Source organism: Euprymna scolopes, chromosome 39 (genome assembly GCF_053919585.1).
Source record: "Euprymna scolopes isolate OS-2025 chromosome 39, ASM5391958v1, whole genome shotgun sequence".
Lineage (NCBI taxonomy): Eukaryota > Metazoa > Mollusca > Cephalopoda > Sepiida > Sepiolidae > Euprymna > Euprymna scolopes.
This window is the reverse complement of record NC_136520.1, coordinates 77,889,145-77,908,499: the sequence shown is the minus strand read 5'-3', so window position 1 is coordinate 77,908,499 and position 19,355 is coordinate 77,889,145. Positions and strand designations below refer to the sequence as shown.

At 30.6% G+C, this 19,355-nt stretch overlaps 1 long non-coding RNA gene and 1 pseudogene across 3 annotated transcripts in view; both read left to right on the top strand.

Annotated features, from left to right (window-relative positions):
• The window catches only part of LOC145263887 (uncharacterized), a 1,009,224-nt gene extending 1,001,133 nt beyond the window's left edge, over positions 1-8,091 (top strand). Inside the window, exon 6 of one of the 2 annotated variants that reach the window (XR_013864613.1) lies at positions 7,354-8,091. This is a non-coding gene — a long non-coding RNA (uncharacterized LOC145263887). The remainder of the gene's footprint in view (positions 1-7,353) is intronic. The other variant, XR_013864614.1, reaches the window with a different exon arrangement.
• Positions 8,092-13,745: 5,654 nt separating this feature from the next.
• Positions 13,746-16,746, top strand: LOC145263886 (5-hydroxytryptamine receptor pseudogene; annotated as a pseudogene). Its single transcript, XR_013864612.1, has one exon. The product of XR_013864612.1 is annotated as a 5-hydroxytryptamine receptor pseudogene (transcript).
• Positions 16,747-19,355: the final 2,609 nt, after the last annotated feature.

The following is a 19,355-nucleotide window of genomic DNA, read 5'->3' as shown; positions in this document are numbered from 1 at the left end:
AAATATATACATATATATGCATATATACACACATAAATGTATGTCTATATACACATATACTTATACTAACAAATACACATGAACATACATGTTTGCACATATATTTACACGTAGAGACAGCTATACATATATGCACAAGTCTACATAAGCGAATATAGGGAGAGAAGAAGAGAGGGACAGGAAAAGAGGTATAGGTGTGCGAGAAATACACACATACACACACACACATATATATATATATATACGGTAATATGAAGAAAATTAACACTTAAACAAAATGTGTTTTGAAAAACACACACACATACATGCACACACATACACATATATCCACATATACATATATACATATATATATATACATACACATACATATAAATATATACACATATACTGACGTATACACATACACTTTCAGGTAAATATACACATACACTCGCATAAATACATACATATATGCGTACATAATACGCACACAGATAAACATACATAGACCAAGGTGCATGAGAGTATAAAGAAAGAAAAAAATAGGGAAAATGTGAAGGTTTCGGAAAGAGTTAGCCAGAGAAAAAAAATAAAAAGGAAACTTATCAATAGGGCTGACTTCGTTCCCGATCATCGAAAAATCGGATAAAGAAGTTAACATCTTACACCGCCTAACATCGCATTTGAGTAGAGCTATTACCACAGAAGCCGAAAGACCAACATATAAAATCGGCAGTAGGTTATCTGGTATGAAAGGGGCGCGTTTGAAATGAATGTTTCTGTTTAGAGCACAACTGATGCATGACACTTGACTTTTTTATTTTATACTTTAATTCAAGCCATTATATATAAAAATAATTTTATAAAACAAACAGTAGATTTTCTACAGTGCAATGTAAACAACTGTAGCGCTACGCCAGAGACATTAGAATGGATGGATAAATAATATTTTAGTTACGTGTACATTTGTCGTATCCACCCACGCAACTTCTGTGGAAATAAAAACTAAACTTTATCTTTTTATGCGGACGTGCAATAACACGTGATAGGGTATCCACTTTCCGTCTAATGAACGCTCGAAGAAAACACTTTTCTAAAATCTTTTTTTAAACAGGTTCGCAAGGAGCCACCCGGAAGCGTATAAAAAGACACTGCGCGCGAAATCCAAACCAGTTTAGTTGCATTACCACAAGTAAGCAACTTGTCGCCCGACTCCGTCTCGTCGATGTTAAATCACTTACATGACTTCGCGCGTCTTTTCCTCTTTGTGTCTTTCTCCCTTTGCCTGTTGTTCCAGCAACATGACGCAAAAACACTCGTCTAAAAGGAACAGTATGTTTTTGCCGCTCAACATTACTCATTTTTCGAGCTAAGTAGAATTACTACTTGCACAAGCAACTCGGACATAATTGCATCTCAAAAGAAAATGTTGCCGATATCTCATCCGACAGATTTCTAACTTCTTTTATACAGGCGTTATTCTTTAAAACTTTAATTCACAATACGGGAACATTTTACTTCTAAAGTTCTTCAGTATCAGCGGCATATATTCTATCTTTATTTTATTATTCTTTCCTTATTCTTTCTCCTACTTCAAATTCACTACATAGTGGCCACATCACCACTACACCTCCGCTCTTGTATTGGAAGTTCTGTTACTCCCAAGATTGGGCATTTTCAATCAGCCGAAGCTCATAAGCGGCCCTATCTGCAAGCTTAATCTATGTGGGTGCACTCTATCGCGCACCCTCGTTGCAGCTACAGCAAGCCTTTTAAGCCCATAGGCCTGCAGTACTCCCGTCTTTATTGTATGCGAAGAATATGATCTTTCAACCGTCACACCGGTCAGCTTAATCAAACTACATACAGACGGCGAAAATAGCATTTTTCATAATCGAAAAACCTATTAAAAAATCCCCCTTGCAGAGTCCTGTGAATCTCTTCAAAAGAAAAAAAATAGTTAACCGCCTACGTAAATTTAATCATGTTCCCTTTTTAAAATTCTAATTTGACTAGACCGACCATTTTATCTTAATCCAATCTTCTGATTTTTTTTCTTTCTTTTTTTTTAAATTAATATTTTGCAGACTCCTGGAAAACAACAATTATACATTATATAATACAATATAAAATCATCAATACACATTTTTTAACAATGAACATTAACTTCTAAGTAATTACATAAAACAACCTTCTTCAGTCCTTAAAAAATATATTCAAAAATGCTGTTAACACTGGAAAAACAATGTTCACGATTCACAGAAACTGTCCATTGCTTCTGACCTGAAAAAGAGCATCAATTCTTTTTTCTTTTCTTTTTTTTTAACCAGTTCAACAAACCGATGGCTATTTCCTCTATAAACTTCTGAAACGGTGTAAATATTTCAATCATAATTGACACAATTACCAAACAATTTCATGTGTGCGTACTCCCGTTACATTTTCTTACTCTCTCTCTCTCTCTCTCTCTCTCTCTCTCTCTCTCTCTCTCTCTCTCTCTCTCTCTCTCTCTCTCTCTCTCTCTCCTCATCGGTCCATTGTTTTAAACAGAATAACGTAATTCTTTTTTTTCCTTCTAATTTTTACATTAAGTGATATTTTTCTTCTGTTCATAACGAGCTCATTTCTAATACGATAAACATTTTTTCTTACTACTTTCTATATATAAAGTTTTACATATTTTTGTCTGTATGCCTTTCTTTTCTTTCTTCGTGAAATGGTTGTACGTGTGTATTGCTGTTTTTCTATTCTTTCTTTTTTCTTTATTTCCAGACATTTTATTGTGTTTTATGTGTTTTTCTTGTCTTTTTTTTTCTTTACACGAAATCTCCATTCCAAATTCAGGACCTGCTTCCACGTTGTATTTTTCACAACCCAGCTTCGATGTCGCATCGTCGATGCAAACTGGTCAACGGGCACCAAAATCAATATATATTGTATATTGGTTTATATTGGAGGGGATGATATATTAAAACGTGCCATGTGTTATCTAGTGGATGTAAGATATTGTTCTTTTAACCGACAGATAATAATCGTATAAATCGTATGTATGTTGTGAGCCAGCGGACATGATATTGACGTGTAAAATGAGTCATGTTGTATCAGACTTATCACACGGGATATTTTTACAGTTCATATGTAAGAAGAATAATATATGCTTCATACCTTTTTCTTGAAGAGTTCTCTGTATCTTCCCGCTGCTCCGTGACGAACCATGAAGCGATCAGCACCATATAATTGAGACATCTGTTCTTATTTGGGGACCCATTAAAACAACTCTTTATATTTTTATAATATAAATTTATTACAGTTGTCTCAAATGGTTTTCACAGGATCTGCAGTTTGTCTACATTTTCTGTTGATACAGCCCGTAAAATGATAAGGGCACTGATAATTTATCTAACAAAAGGCAATTATAAATTACTAAAAAGGCTCTCAGTATTAAGTATAGCCTCCATTATTACGAATTACTTAAAAAATTCTCTTCGGCATGCTTGCGACTAAGTTTTTATCAGTTGCGAAGGAATTTTATCCCATGTACTGAAAACTGAATCCGAAAGTTCCTTTATCGAATCATACTGGGTTCCATTCCTGAACACTTCTTTTGCCATCCATCCCCAAAGATTTTCAATTGGGATTGAGGTCCGGAGAACATGCTGGATGATCTAACAATTCTATATTATTTGAAGAAAATTATTCTCGTGTGTATCGCTGGAAAATCCAATTTCTTCCACACAGACTTGGACCTTCAGTCCTGATAAAAGCATTTTCAAGCATTGAAAGTACAATGATGTTTGCCGGCCTTTCACTACTTGCAACTTTAGGGTTCCAGCTGACAAGAAAGCACCCCATATCATTAAAGACGTCCTCCACTATGCCAAGTTGAAAAAGTCTCTTTGGGCAAATTTTTATCATGCCAATAGTGTTGAAATCCATCTGGACCATCTAGATTAAACTTTTTCTCATCAGAGAAAATTACATTTTCCCACTTCTCTTCATCCCAAGTCTGGTATTTGGCGGCATATTTAAGTCGGTTAGTTTTGTGCTGTTCAAGAAGACGTGGTTTCTGCAGTCACTTTAAATAATTGAAATCCTTCATTTTCAGATGCCTTCTGATGGTTTTGGGGCTACAATCTGCTGCTGTTTGTTTTTTTTAATCGACTTGAGCTCATACGGCGATCCAGTGATGGGGTTATTGCTTTTGGTCGACCTTGACTCTTTTTGTGCCCATATTTCTTAAAAAAATTGTGATGACCGTTTTACTACGATTCACTTCGTTTGCAATGGATCTATTGGAGAGTCCAACCCTATTAAGCTCAAAGATCCTTCCTCTCTCAAACTCTGATAATGGTTTCCCTTTTGCCATTTATAATTTAGTAAAATGTTTTTATCCACTAACAAGTTGCTTTTAGTAACATAGAAAGCTTTTCGTATTCACTTTTTACAAAACTAGCCGATTTTATTAAAGTGGTCTTATCATTTTGATCAGGTGAAAATGTTTGTTTTTTTAAAAAATAATTATTAGCTCAGGGTTAAGGTTTCGAATGAAGCAGATTCATTTTTTTTATAATATTTTCCCTTTTGGAAATGGTTTCAACCATTTGTTTGATTCAAAATTCGATATTATATGTAAACGCTTACTTTCTTAAGTGGTCTTATGATTTTGACCAGGACTGTATATATATATATATATATATATATATATATATATATATATATATATATATATATATATAGTCATCCACATACAGTACTGTTCCGCGTTTTCACAGCTCATTAGTGCGGCTATACAGGTAACTACCTCAAGCTATGATTGAAACCCGACCGCCTGTACGACAGTCAAGGCTTCTAACCATTACGCTAATCAGCGGCTGCTGTGCGAGTCGTGAATCAACGATGTTTTGACATCATCCGATATACCTAAGCTCGATTTGTTTACACAAAGAGCATCGCTTTATACGCTAATGATAATTCGTGTATCACTTCTCAATATGCTCAACTCAAGACTAGGAGCATTATAGTCATCCACATACAGTACTGTTTCGCTGTTTCACAGCTCATCACTGCGGCTAGACAGGCAACTACCTCAAGCCATGATTGAAACCGACCGCCTGTATGTGTGTTTATATATATATATATATATATATATATATATATATATGCATATATATGTATACATATATATATGTGTATATATATGTGTGTATATATATATACATACACACACTTATATATGTATACATATATATATAGGTATGCATATATATCTGTGCATATATATGTATACATATATATATATGTGTGTGTATATATACACATATATATGTATAAATATATATGTGTGTGTATATATATGTATACATTATATATGTATACATATATATATGTGTGTCTATATATGTATACATATACGTGTGTGTATATATATGTACACACACACACACATATATATATGTATATATATATATATATAACGCATGTATTACTGCTCACACCAAAATTCCCTAAAGATAACAACAAATTTGAAGCACTGCAAATGTTTGCATATTATGACGAGCTGAAAAATTATCAACTGCCTAAAGGATGTTGATATGAAATTTAATAATCAATGATTATTTAATAAAATCGAATCATGTTTTAAACCATCGCTTACTGCAGACGTAGATCTGACAAATAAATACAGACATAATACTGTGTTACTTTTAATTTGAAATCGATCGTGTACTTATACAAATCTATATATCATCATGGATTACAAGAGAAAAATGCGAGCATGAAAAATAATATGGTTAAGCTTAAAAATTGGGAAAGTAAAAGACTAGTTGTTGAAACTGGAAAAGAAAAGGACAAGACATTCTTGTTAAAAATATAATCAATTTTTAGCTTAAAATATTGCTGCATTAACAATTGATTATATAATGTTAAATTGAATTTTATTAAAAGATTCTTAATGCTGCAATATTTTAAGTTATAAATTTATTATATTTTTTACTAGAATATCTTGTCCTATTCTTTTCCAGAAAAGGACAATATATATATATATATATATATATATATATATATATATATATATATATAATTCCACAGCCAAACAACCTCGCAGCCCACAAGAGCCATGACAGTCAACGAACCGGAAGTCCAAGACTCAAGTTTCGCCTTGATTTGGGCTTATTAGTTAGACACATCCGAACTCAGGATTCGAAATATATATATATATATATATATATATATATATATATATATATATATATATATATATATATATATAGACTTATATTCAGTAAATACAAAAGAAAACATCGGGAAATGAAGGAATTTAGGAACCCAACAAATTGGATATATTTTTAAAAAATTTGTTCTTCTTTAAATGGCTTAGGGCTACCCGTAGAAACTTCACATAACTCTGATCTTAAATAAGGATACGAAAATTAGGCGATACATTAATATTTAAATGGGATTTTCCGTAACCACAACCTAAGTAAATGTTTCTCGAATGTTTTTCCTTTTAGGGATCCCCCCTCTTTTTTCTTTCTATTAAAAAAATGCTACATTGCCAAAAGTGTGTTTATTCATAAAGTCTGAAGAAATGCTGGTTTTTGAAAATTTTTCAAACGATATAATGCTTGAAATTGTCGAATTGGCAATGTAAACAATTGTAACATAAAATGTAATACACTTTTCGTTGCCATCAACACCTTGCTTTAAAGTCTTGATTTTGCAAACACAGTATATATATATATATATATATATATATATATATATATATATATATATATATATATATATATATATATACATATATATATATATATATATATATATATAAAGGGACTTTAATGCAGAGGTGAAACAGATAATATATATTGAAGCTAATAAAGATAAAGTAGTGGAAAATGCTTTTTGGTCTGATGAAGTGTTACCCTGGATTTTGGATTTCACTGAAACATTAATATATATATATATATATATATATATATATATATATATATATATATATATATATATATATATATATAGCCATCAAAAGATAGACTGTTCCGCAGCCCTTCATTGTAGATAGATTAGCAGTAACCAGGAACCAAGGATCGAACCTACAAGCATATAGTGTATAGTTGCCAGTTCGAATATCTATTTATATAAACATTTGTCCGCCGCTTTTACAGTGCTCGATTTGATCGTTTATTGAAAAGCAAACAGCTTCGTGTTACGCTTAACAAGCAGAGGGTGAAATCAGTTTACAACAGTTCTATTATAACATAGTGAGTTGTCTGCTAGTTTATATAAAACATTGAAAATGAGTTTGATTTTAGTTTTGTTTGTTAATTTGTAAAGTTCTCATTTGAATTTTTTTTTTTTTTTTTGTCTTTTCAGGATTTTGTCATCAAAGGCAACAAAGTAAATCGCTGATGAATGATTTGCAAGTTTTTCGACCGGCAGCCATTTGTGGGATCGTCTGCGTCGCCGAATCTAACGTCAAATTAACATAAACAGAAACGAAAAAAGGCCACATTTTGAAAAGAAAATGGCGGATGAAGAATGACAAAAACATAAAAGAAGTTATTAACTGAAAATAAAAATTAAAAAAGACACAAACAGAGATAGAAAGCAACCAAAAAAAAAGGATGTGTGTTTCTAAGAAGTGAGAGAAATAGACACACAGAGAGAACAGGTGGAGGAAGAGAGGAAGGAATATATAATAAAAAAGAAAAACAAGGGACAGAAAAAAATTTAAATACGTACTTAAAAAACAGAAATATATATAAAAGAGTATATATATTCATGTATGTGTGTGTGTGTGTGTGTGCACAACCACATATATACACCGAAAGAAAGAGCAGAAAAGAATGTTGAAGAAACAAAGAAAATACATTATTATTGCAGTATTAATATATTAAGTAAAAGTAATATGTATATTTGAAGTTTCTATCTTCCCAACTCCGTATAATAATTAACTGTTTTATTTAATAACGCAGAAAAAGAGAACGAAATCTATAAGCAACGATGAAAGATGTTTGAGGAAAAGGGTGGTCAGCAAAAAAGGGTCTGAAAAAACTCGTTAAAAAGTGACAAAGAAGAGAAAGGGGAAGAAAACGAGAGATTGAATAAAAAGATTAAGAGAAAATAGAAAGAGAAAGAAAAGAGGAAAAAAGACAGTTTATATCTTCCTTGCTCCGTAAAATAAGTAACCGTTTCTTTTAAGAACGCCATTACATACATAAACAAAAGAGAGTCCAAAACTTAAACAATGTTACACGTATGACATTTTTGGAACGGAATTGCATGAGAGGTGTTTAAATAGTGTGAATGAACCTAACGCATATTGATAACAAACCAAGATTTTTTGTACACATTTTCGTTGGAAATGTTGTAGAAAAGCGACATTGGCTAGAGGCGGAATCTTTTCCTATGCGCATATTCGAATCTTAGACGACGTTTCATTTTCAACTGCATTAAATTTCAATTCGCATACGAATGAGTTGATTTGTTCATGGTATGACAGACGCAGTCAGAAATACCAGCCAAAGAAACGTTTTTTAATATAGCAAAGTTACGTATGTAAATATATATATATATATATATATATATATTGATCTTCATAAAAAAGAAAAAAATTTCCTCTACTCGCCATATTTTCAAGTGTTTAGAATCCTGACGTTGGAACGTTTGACCGGCGTGCTTTGTCAGCCTCAAAACACAAACTTGATAAAAGTTGACAGGAAGCGTTTTATCACTTGAAGGGTTAAGATCATTGAGATATCAGGATTGCAAACGGTGTTTTCTTTGGAGAACGCTCCACTATTATTGAAGGCGAAGAAGCATTGTTGAATTCTCAGGATATTGCTGCATAAAAATATAAAAATGAGGAAAGTAAATCGCGGTCTATATTTGAGATGGTGACATGCAAAAAAAATACTTTTGTGAGAAGATGATTTTAAACATTTTTTAAAGAAATGAAAAGAGCGAACAATAATTGATGTCATGGAAGAATTATTTTGTGTAATTATAAAATAATAATAATAATAATAATAATAATAATAATAATAATAAAGGGAGGAAAAATATGAGAAAAGAGAAAATACTGTGGAAACTGCAGTAAAGTTTTAAAGTTTATTATATATATATATATATATATATATATATATATATATATATATATGCATATATATATATATTGTGAAATAAAATACTTTTGTTTACGATGAAAACAGCATCAAGCTTCGTCCTCCCTTATGCTCTTCAATGAGATACATATTCATCAGAAGATCACTGTTTCGCAGCATCACGCAGAGATCGTTTCAACGTGCGATATTTGGAAGATATAGAAAATTACAATAAATAAACTTACAAAATAACCATTTCGTAGACAGAAACATTGAAATATCATATATATATATATATATATATATATATATATATATATATATATATATATATATGTATATAAAGTGCGTATTTTTCCAGCGAAAATGCAAAATTAAGTAAAAACGGGAAATTCTTCTATGAACGTGAAGGATTAAGAGAATAAAAACAATAAATGGGACGCGTGCTTTATGTATAAAAATAGCAAAGGGGGAAAGAATAAAACAAAATGAGCAATAAAAGCTAAAAGAAAAAGGAAAGGCAAAAAGAATATCTACACAAGACAGAAATAAAGAGAAAGAGGAAAAGACAGAGAGAAAATAAAGAGAGAAAAGCTAAAGAAAATAGAAAGAATACAAAATACTTATATAAATATGTACACGGACTTGCAATGAAATGGAAAATAAACATGCAATAAGAAAAGAAATACAAAATGGCTAACATTTACATATACACACATACAAAACAAAACAAAAAAACAATCGAAACATATCAAAAATATGTTTGAATACAGTGAATATTTAGAGAGATAGAACATTGATATATTTTCACATATTTTTGTGAATGTATATGCAAAAGAGCATATTCTCAATCCGAAAGAGGAGAACGAATGAAAAACTATTGAATCGCAAGAAACATTCTACCAAAAAATGACAGAGTATAAAGTAACGTTATAAAAGTCGATGGTTGAAAAAGTTGAATTCTAGACCGTCAATTGCGATAATGAGGAAACTGATTTTTGTTAAGAATACTCTGATATTGCTTGAATTCACTTAATATCCTTAAAAATTATCTTATTATTAACATTAATAATTAATATAACAATAAATACAATAATAGCAAATATTAAGATTAATACAATAAATATATAAATTACAATATTAATACAATAAATATATAAATTACAATATTAATAGTTAATAAATATAATAATCAAATATTAAATTTAATAATAAGTACAATACTAAAAAATATCTATTAATTAATGTAATAAATATAATAATTACAAAACTAATAGTAAATAAATATAATGTAATCAAACTATAATATTAAATAATAATCAATAAATAAAATAATAGCAAATATAATAATAATTAAGTTAATATAATAATATAACAATTATAATAATAGTAAAATATAATCATATAATAATATAATAATAACTAAAATAATACATATAATATTAAATAATAATAAATAAAATCATGCATATAACGATAAATTAATGTAATAATAGCAAATAATATAATACATTAATTTATATAATACATATATTAATTACATAAAATAATAAAGAATATAAAATATAATAATATAATATTAAATAATAATAAATAAAATCGTACATAAATGAATAATACAAAGTAAAATAAATCATTAGTTAATATAATAAATATAATGATTACGATAATAATAGTAAATAAATATAAATAATCAATATATAATAATAATAATAATAATAATAATAATAATAATAATAATAATAATAATAATAATAATAATAATAATTAGCTGAATTCGTGTAAATTTCATGGTGTCATATATCTCATTCATCATTTTCGGCATGAAGGTTTTATAGAAAGCTGGCCAAGAGATTTTGAAAAGGAAGATTAAAACACAACAAAGATTTTGTAAAAAGAAATTAAAGTTACAAGGAGTATTTTTTTTAAAAAGAAGGGATAAATCTTGAGAGGGAGGGAGAGAGAGACAGAGAGAGAGAGAAAATTCGCAAATGCAACGATAGAAAGAATATCTACATATTGGAAAGCAAATCGTGTTTTGAAAGCGAAAGAGGGATGAACTAGAAATATAGATAAAGACAATAGAAAGACTAAAATAGAGATAATAAAAAGGAGGGATGAACGCTGAAACAAATGTAAATAGTTTTCACAATTATAAAACTTTTCAAAATGGCGTTAAACATGTAATCCTGACTGTAACTTCCATATCACTTTATTTGTAAAAGAGTTGAGATATACTTCGTAATTTATCATGAACTCGATGAATGATTAGTTCTAGAATTTATACAACTTTTTTTATTTTAGTAAATATAAAACGCCATTTCGTTAAAATGGTTATTTAAAAACAGAATAGTTATATTATCGAATTTAAAAGACTTAATTACGGCGTATTGTTATTTATTAGGTGGAAAAGTTATTATTTTCTCACTTATACAAAATAATCTCTAACAAGGGAGGTAACTAATACATACCTTATTATAAATAGAAATTATAACGCATTATTATGTTAATTTCTAACAAGTTACATAACTGATGACAATAACTTATTAGAAATAAATTTCGTATATCGCTTATTAAGCAAAGAAAAAGACTGTGCAAAAAAATATATTTTTAGATTTTTCGATCCACTCATATTCCTCAGTGAAATAAAGGTTTCGTAAGTGTTTTATTCAAAATGGATTTATTTATTCATTTTTTTTAGGCTAAAAATAATCACTTAGAAATGCAGCTTCCATAATCCGCTAGGAATTAGACAATCTGTTACTATTCTGAGTTAAGGAGAAAAAACAAGAATTTCGCTAAAGATTACGTTAAACAAGTACTTCTTTATATAAAAAATATTAAGAACGCATTGTAACACTAACACTCAAATCGTATTTCCGATGTACAATGAATGTTTTATGTATATATTGAGTTTAATCGTAAGATAAAAACAAGAATAGCACAAAATCAATATTTTATTCAAAATAGCCAGTTACATACCAGGGTGTGTCTGTTTATCTATTAAATAAAGTAAAGTTGGTTAGATTCTCGGTTTTTGTAACTCATACGTTCCTTCTTACAAAATTGATATTTTATTCAGAATAGCCAGTTATATACCTGAGTCGCGCCTGTTTATCTATACTATGAAGTAAATTCGGTCAGATTCTTGATTTTTGTCAGTGATACGTTCCCTTTTACAAACTCGATATTTTATTCAGAATAGCATGTTATATATCTGAGATGTGCCTGTTTATTTAATAATAAAATAAGATCAGTGAAATTCTGTATTTTGTCACAAATACGTTTGCTTTTACAAAGTCGATATTTTATTCCGAATAGCCATTTATATATCTGAATCGTGCCTATGTCTCAATATATTAAAATAAGGTCAGTGGAATTTTCCGATTTTTGTCACTGATACGTTCGATTTCACAAAATTAATATTTTATAACTACTTATTCTTGTGGAACTGTCTTCTAGTTTATATAATAAAATCGGTCGAATTCCTGACTTCTTGTTATCGATACTTCCTTCCTACACAATTAACATTTTGTTCTGAATGGCCAGCTTTTCTTTTCAATGGTGCCATTATGTTCTTGAAAACAATAAAATAAAATTTGTAATAAAACCACGACAGCCAAACCTTCTAGGAGAGAAAAGGTACTAAGGATTTATTATTAGTGATATTGTCCTGGATATTTCCTGATTGTCATAAAGTATTCACTTGTATCGGTCAGGTACTTCGGAGTTTTTATTTGCGAAACGTTACTGAGAAATTATTATAAAGAATAACATACTAATTATATCCATCTTGTTATAAAGTACTAGAAATTTTCTATGAGCGATAGATACTGGGTATTTTCGAGTAGCGATAAGTAATGATAATTGAGTATAAATAATAAGGAATGTTGATGAAATAATCATAATTTAGTATTAATAATGAGTATTTATAAAATAATCATAATTTAATATTAATAAGGAGTATTGATGAAATAATCATAATTTAGTATTAATAATGAGTATTTATAAAATAATCATAATTTAATATTAATAAGGAGTATTGATGAAATAATCATAATTTAGTATTAATAATAAGGAGTATTGATAAAATAATCATAATTTTGTTTTAGTAATAAGGAGTATTGATGCAATAATCATAATTTAGTATTAATAAAGAGTATTGATAAATAATCATAATTTAGTATTAATAAGGAGTATTGATGAAATAATCATAATTTAGTATTAATAATAAGGAGTATTGATGAAATAATAATAATGTAGTATTAATAATAAGGAGTATTGATGAAATAATCATAATTTAGTATTAATAATAAGGAGTATTGATGAAGTACAAATAATTTACAGCTATCGATAAAGTAGCGGATGTATTCTGGTAGCAATAACACACTGGGAATTTATTATTAGCAATACCGTACTAAGTATTTTATTGTAGAGATAAAATTCTGAGTATTTACTTGTATTGGTAAAGTTCTGGGAATGTTCAGGTATCAGTAAAGTATTGAGAATTAATTAATTATTATTATACGGTTTAAGGAGTTTTAATAAAATTAGTAAAATACTAACCACTTACTAACGAAAAGTTTGCATTTATGAACTGAATATGTTTAGCAACTTTTGTATTAACCTCACATCATCGAATACAGTATAGTATTACAATGACTGAATATTCTAGAATATTACTAAGACATTGTATTACGACCTGATATGTCACAAAGAAATTGTACTACAACCTGATAAATTACTAAGAAATTATATTACGACCTGATATCTTACTGGGAAATTATATTATGATCTGATATATTACTAAGAAATTATATTACAACCTGACATATTACTAAGAAATTATATTATGACCTGATATATTACTGGGAAATTATATTATAACTTGATATATTACTGGGAAATTTTATTATGATCTGATATATTACTAGGAAATTATATTATGATCTGATATATAACTAGGAAATTATATTATAATCTGATATGTTACTAGGAAATTATATTACGACCTGATATATTACTTAAAAATTATATTACGGTATGATGTATTACTAAGAACTTATATTATGATCTGATATATTACTGGGAAATTATATTACAACCTGATATATTACTAAGAAATGATATTATGACCTGATATATTACTAATAAATTACATTACGACCTGATATATTACTGGGAAATTATACTACGAGCCACACGAACGAATTATAATTGTGACGTTATTAATATTATCAATAATAAAAAACGTATAAATTGCACCATATTATCATTTTCAGTTTATCTGTCTCTGGATTTTTTCTTTGTATTCTTATTTAACTTAATATAATAGTTTATATTGCTATATTTTATATATGAAGTATTGAAGCAACTTTCTCTAAGATATGCTTTATTAAGTCGATGCATATGTAATATAACAATCCCAAATGTATATTTAGCGTAATTTAACCATTCCGATAGATATTTAAGGTAACAAAATAATTTTGAATACGTTTTTAATAAGTAAAATTTAATTCCTTGAAATATGACTTTTAAAAATAAAATCCAAAAAGAAAAACTTTCAATGACATCAGATAAATAGTAAATTCCGGTTCAGGTAACAAATAGTAAATGTTAACAATAACGGCTATACTTGAGAGCAGAAACCAGGTTGATATCTAAATTATAGTTATAGAAATTTGACATTTGTTCTTACTATGAAGAAGAAGCGAAAACGGCAAGAGTTTCACCAAAACTCGAAAAGTACGTTTTCGCGCCAAAACAACCTTTCACGCCAAAACAACCTTTCGCGCCAAAACAAACTTTCGCGCAAAAATAGAAGCAGATATCGGAACACGCTTTTCGATTCTAGAAGGAAAAACATAACCGAGCAACCATGAATTAACATGGAAAATACCACTGACTTTATAGATGCGTTTGGTAACGAAAGCACAGTAAGAGGTATTTCGCCTGGCTATCTTACAATCAGTGTAGACCCCATCGACGTCCCGAGCCCAGAGATCTACCCATTACCGGCAAAGATCGTTATCTGTATAGTCCTCTCCATGATGATTGTGACCACTATAGCTGGCAACGTGTTCGTCATCGCAGCCATCCTCCTTGAGAAGAGCCTGCGTGGCGTGTCTAACTACCTGATTATGTCGCTAGCGGTCACCGACCTGATGGTTGCTATACTCGTGATGCCGATCAGCGTCGTGCATGAGGTCACCGCCGACTGGAATCTGGGCAGCGTCATCTGCGATATGTGGATCAGCTTCGACGTTCTCTGCTGCACTGCGTCCATCCTCCACCTGGTAGCCATAGCATTCGACCGCTACTGGGCCGTCTCCAACATCGACTACATTCGACGCCGATGCGCCAGACAGATAGGAGTCATGGTTCTTACGGTGTGGATCGTAGCAGTGACGATTTCGATTCCGCCCCTCTTCGGATGGAAGGACGACAACGACCCGAGCGTAACGAAACGCTGTATGATAAGCCAGGACCTTGGCTACACGATATTCTCAACGTTAGGGGCTTTCTATTTACCAATGATACTTATGCTCGTGTTGAATATTAAAATATACGTGGCGGCCCGCACACGGATACGGAAGAAAGGGTTTTACGGATATCAGCGGCCACCACCTATTTCGGCCATTACGGTAACAGCAACCGAGGGCAATAATTTGTCTCCGAATTCTTCCGGAAGTGACATCAGCCAGGATCGATTCAGTGCCTATAATGGCTCGTGTATGAATATGAATGAAATCTCGCGAATGCATAGCGCGGGGGAACTAACCGAAGAACACCCAACTTTGATACCGGCATCGGTGAGTGGTGCTGGTACGACTGTGGGGGCAGACGCCGGTGCCGGCGAGGACGCCGGTGGTGGCGTCGAGGACAAAGGAGGGGGTAGAGCAGGCGAGCTGCTAAAAAATAGGATAAGCAATATAAGTTGCTGCGTTTCGAAATCAACCTCGGACACCTTCAGAACGACGGCGACTATAACGATAACAACGACAAAAGAGATTACGGTGGCCGACGACCAGGAGCTGGTGCAATCGGGTCGCTCTCGAATATGCGAGACGCAATTCAACCAGCTTTTGGTCCCCAGCCACGGCGGAGGGGGTTCTGCTAGCAGCGGCGGTAGCGGGGGTGGAGCCGGCGGGAAAACACATAAAGGCCACTCGCGGACGGCAGCCAACGGGAATATCAAGCGAATACGACATCGAGAGCGGGAGCGTGCAAAGAAGGAGAAAATCGAACTGAAACGGGAACGAAAAGCTGCTCGGGTGATCGCCATTATTACTGGGGGCTTCATAGCCTGTTGGCTCCCGTTCTTCATGGTGGCCTTAATCGGACCATTCTGTGGCGAATATTGTTACTTTCCGCCGACAATGATGAGTGTATTTCTTTGGCTGGGTTATCTAAATAGCCTACTGAATCCTATCATATACACGATTTTCAACCCCAGCTTTCGGACAGCCTTCCGGAAATTGATCTACGGCAAATACAGACTTGGGCCTAATTGTCGATGATATAAATAAATAATAAATATGAATTGATGATTATATCTTTAAACGTACATACATACATACATACATACATACATACATATATACATATTAGTATATATATATAATGATATTTTATGTATACGTGAATATTAATAAAATGTGTACACGCATCTATCTACATCTACGTATATATATATATATATATATATATATATATATATATATGACATACATATTAATTACTTATATATGGGTATATAAGCGTCATTAAATAAATATACATATATATGTATATATAGAGAGAAAGATAAAAAAAAAGAAACAAACCAAGTCATATGTCCATCAAGGTTTCGTCTTTATTGCAAGATTTCTTATTACAATAAAGACAAAACGTTGATGCATGTGTGGCTTAGTTTGTACCTATTATATCTCACTATCTCGTCGGAATACTATTTCCATTATTCTAATCATGTATATATATATATATATATATATATATATATATATATTGTGGGGGGCGTATATATATATATATATTTGGGGTATATATATATATATATATATATATATACATACATACATACATACATATTAGTATATATATATATATATATATATATAATGATATTTTATGCATACGTGAATATTAATAAAATGTGTACGCGAATCTATCTACATCTACGTATATATATATATATATATATATATATATATATATATATATATATGTGTGTGTGTGTGTGTGTGTGTGTGTGAATACAAAAACATCTACAATGAATTATATAAAATTCGATGCATGTTAATACGTACGTATCTATATGTGTGTTAATAAAGAAGTATGAATTTTGAATTTTTGAGATGTGGACTGATTATTCGTATTATTTGGATTTTTCGGTCTACTGTTCTCACTTGGAGTGTTATTTTCACAACGCTTCGGTCGATGTAACGAATCCTCAGTGCCGATGACACCCAAAATACAATCGCGAATTACTTATGCGTTCCATTATTATACTACTTTCCTCTCCCCTGCTGGATTCTCAATTTCGACAATAATATTCCCGTATTCGACAAGGTACACCTAAAGAAGGTCAGATGTTTCGAAACGTAATGAAAATAACATTCAATATAAAAATAGTAGTCCAAATAATATAATTCGAATAAACAAAATTCATGATTTTATATATATATATATATATATATATATATATATATATATGCATACATGTATATATATATATATATGTATATATATATGTATATACATATATATATATTTGTTTATTGTTATATAAACATGGTCACATCCTGCTGCTACAAATAGCCACTTGTTTCAATCAAACAACAGATATCATCAGGCAGCGACTTGACTATTCAAAAGTTCAATGAATAATCTTATTATTAATCTGATTATTCATTGAACTTTTGAATAGTCAAGTCGCTGCCTGATGATATCTGTTGTTTGATTGAAACAAGTGGTTATTTGTAGCAGCAGGATGTGACCATGTTTATATAACAATAAACAAGTATTATCAGCTCTTTTTATTGAGCACTATCTAACAACCTCGTTGAATTCATTAGTCCATTACTTTTGAATAAAAAAACCCGAGTATATATATATATATATATTGGATCCTTTCCAACTTCCGAATAACAGTCGTCACTTCTGACGGGAACTGCCTGATGTAATCACCATATTTATCATAAGTCCGAGTACTTTCCAATTCTTCAGGATTCACCGTCAGGGATAAATTAATCTAATTGGAGTGAACAATATATAAAGCTGGTTTTGAACAATTTATAATTTTTTTCTTCATTTCAAAACCAATCAGATTAATTTATCCCTTACGATGAATCCTGAAGAATTGGAAAGTACTCGGACTTATGACAAATATTGTTATTACATCAGCCAGTTCCCGCCAGAAGATTTAGAAGTTGGAAAGGGCGGAAAATACAATTAATAGACAAAAAATGCTTATTTTATTTAATGAAATATGCCATAGAGAAAAATGCTGCCTATATATATATATATATATATATATATATATATATATATATATATATATATATAGTGTCTCAAAACTGTACTCACACTTCAAGTGACTTTAAAACTTCATTGAACTTTATTAATCATTTATATAAGGTGGAACAGAAATAACAGGTGTTTTCAATAAAATCATGAAATATAAGATTTTATGAAAAATTGAATAATATTTTCTTCAATTTATTCACAAAGGTTTGACATTTTAAAGAGCTTACTGTAAAATATGACATCTTGGATGTGATGTCCATTTTTAGTGATGCATGGTATGAATGTGTTCATGAAAGTTTGCATCCACTCTATGCAGCGGGTCTCTCTGTATTTCAGCAACTACAAGACGAATCTCTTCCTTTAATTCTTCAATGTCATGTGGATTTTTTTTCTGATAAGTACGTTCCTTAACGTATCCCTTTAAAAAAAATAACATTTGGACAAGTTGGAGGATCCGGGAGGCCATGGATTTTCAGCAACTCTAGAAATAAGCCGTTCGCCTGAAATTTATCAGAGAACGTGCATAGAATTCCTGACAGTCAGTGCTGTCGCTCCATTCTGCTGAAACCACACGCGTTGGATTATAATTCGACTTCGTCTTACTTCAAACAGAAAGAAATTATCGATCGTCTGTATTTAAAATGTAAAAAGTAAAAAAAAAAAAATCCAGTTTTTTTACGTCTGTTCCAGTCAGTTCAGTTTCTTTTAAATCAAACCATACTGTTACTTTTCATGCAGTTTTTT